This window comes from Morone saxatilis, unplaced genomic scaffold, assembly GCF_004916995.1.
Source record: "Morone saxatilis isolate NCDOM2014 unplaced genomic scaffold, NCSU_SB_2.0 Contig23, whole genome shotgun sequence".
NCBI classification, from domain to species: domain Eukaryota; kingdom Metazoa; phylum Chordata; class Actinopteri; family Moronidae; genus Morone; species Morone saxatilis.
The window spans coordinates 23,647,453-23,650,215 of record NW_023339796.1 but is presented as its reverse complement, the minus strand read 5'-3'; the positions used below and the strand labels follow the sequence as shown (position 1 = coordinate 23,650,215).

General features: G+C 38.1%; 1 protein-coding gene across 1 annotated transcript in view; it reads right to left on the bottom strand.

Annotated features, from left to right (window-relative positions):
• LOC118334966 (epidermal retinol dehydrogenase 2-like) overlaps window positions 1-2,763 on the bottom strand; it is a gene marked incomplete at its 5' end in the record, with an annotated part of 13,178 nt that overhangs the window by 9,251 nt on the left and 1,164 nt on the right.

The window sequence follows — 2,763 nt, the reverse complement described above, 5'->3', positions numbered from 1 at the left end:
TGAATGTGGCACGTAGTGTAAAAGCGCTTTGAGTGGTCGGAAGACTAGAAAGACTAGAAAGGCGCTATACAAGTACAGGTCCATTTACCATATTATTATTATTACTATAATCACTGCTCATTGTCCCCCATCGTTGTTGTCGTAGTCGTGTATCGTGTACTTCATATTCATCATCATTATCACCATCAGTCACTACTATTAGTGTAGTTGTTGCTACTGTTGTTGCTGTGCACCGTTGTCTCTGCCCTTCTGTCTTTACTTCTGTTCAGAATACGGATACAAATACAAATAATTTACTTGGCTGAACAGATACAGCCACAGATGTTTTGACAGCTTTATTTTGTCGTCAGACACATTTTTCTGACTAAGAAACTGAACATTTACTTACTTAAAGCTGTAGCACACACCAATAATTTAATTCTACCTTATATAGACCAAAACATCATAAAGTGATAGACAGTGTGTAGGATGTTTTGGTACTTTCACAACTATTAACACTCAAAAATCAGAGCATGTAGGAAATGTGAATGCATGCATAGAATTTTGCCCTTGGGGTTGCTATTTGCGCACAGAAATCACGGGAAGTGGTTGAATTTGCATTAATTGCTGTGATCCAACATTGCAACCTCCTGGGGGCACTAACAAATGCCAGAAAATTAGCAGAAAGTGCTGGATAATTTCAGAGAAAAGTTGGATCTCAAACCTACTCTGATTTGAAGGGTCCTTCTAACCTGAGAAGTATCCACTAGGACCACTGCCCAGGCTGAGGTAAACAAAAAAAGAATAAGGTCTCAGTTCATAGTCGTCGGGATTCTAAGGTTTAAGGACGGAGAAACAGTGCAGCAGAAGGCAAACTCAAACCGACAGTATATTCATCAATAAGGATTATCCAGAAACTGAGAAGAGCTACTACTAAAGAGGATGGAAGCAAGAATTTTATGCTGAGATATGTCTAGCTCATCATTTGCCCTGGCATTTTTTCTAATTATGTTTTCATACCAGGTGTTTTAAATGTATTTAGAATTTTAATGTATGCCAAATAGGTATTAAGGGAGGCAGTATCATTCTTCCTTGCTGCTATATCTATTTTACTTCCAAAAGGTCTGATAACAGTTTATCTGACTGTAGTATTAGGAACGTTTTAGCATCTGGCTCAGCAACATAATAATCACATTTTCACAGTATCAAGTAAAACCCACCAGGGCCCCTTGTTTGGTAATGCAGCGGTCATATATTTAGAGCGGACAGAAACAGATTCCTGCTGAACCTAGGGATGATCTAGTGCTCTATGATATACAGACACATTATGGGTTCTGGTTCATTCACCACATACTAAACCTGTTCTTATGAGATGTTGCTATAGGCCTCCTGATGTTAACTGTTACAAGATTACAGATTACAGATGTATAACATGGTTGATACAGCCTCTGATGTAAGTAGAGAAATTGATTTGCTTGGTTTTGGAAACAAAATCATGAAATACATTTTTAAATCCTTATATGCACATTCATAAATATGGAGACTCATGTGGCTCTATAATAACTGCTTTTTATTTGATTTCAACCATTTATCCAACTTATACAATGTCAAAGCAATCATTTCCTTTTATATACTTTTAAGGATTCAAGCCCAAACCATCCGATCTTCCGTAAATTGTAACATTATGTACATGGTGGTTCAACATATTTCCACAGTATCCTAGAACGGACAAACCAAACACTCCTACAATCTGCAATCTTGACACTAGATGCCACAAAATCCTACAAACTGGACGTTTAATTCTGGCTCAAATGACTGAAATGGTAAAAACATTATTTTATAATTGTCATCCAACAAAACCAGCATGTTAATGACGTGCGATCGGCTGCATCAACATTTAAAACGAGTGAGCAAAGAGAAAAGTTATCCACAGGGTGATTTTCCAGTGATGAACTGACATTTCTGGAGCAGAATTACCGGCAACAACTACAATACAATGAATCCACACATACTCACTGCAGAATTGATTTACCATGAAATGGTATTCTGTCATCTTACAACATATTTATGTTTACGCATATGCTTGCACAAAAAGCAGTTGAAATCACACCATCGTGGATGCTGTGTGCTTACAACTGATTAGTTCAACATCAGCTAAAAAACTGCTCCTGACAGGAACATTATCATGCTTCATAAGCTTCACCTAGCCAGATACTTGTGCCCACTGCCATAAACACACCCAATGTCTCAGTAAAAATTATGGTTTTTGATGGCTCCGACTGTCGTGGCTATACAAAAGGCAGCTTGAGCCTGAAGGTCATAAACAGTCATTAGATAAAGAGGAGCCAGCTGATTTACGTATTATATTATCTCTCTGTTTGTTGTTCCTGCTGGGTGTTTGTCCAGTTTGTACTTAGTTAGGCTCTGTCATTGGAGACATTTTCAAATGAATCACTTTAGATGTGTTCTGGGTGTGCAGCAATTTCGTGCTTTTTATCCATCCCTTTTTTATTGATCCATTCATCAACTCTTTTGTCATTGTGTGGGGGTAAACATGCAGGTAGGTTAGTTACAGTTTTCCCTGCTTGGCTGCAATGAGGTAAAAGCTAGAGCCCGACCGATTTATCGGCGGGCCGATATTATATTATATGTATTAGCATTTTCCAAACTATTAGTATCGGCATTTATAATGGCCAATAAATGAATATTTTGAGGTGTCAAACTTACGCCCGCCAGAGGGTTAATTGCGGCCCACAGGATGTGTGAAAATTACAGAGAAGACAG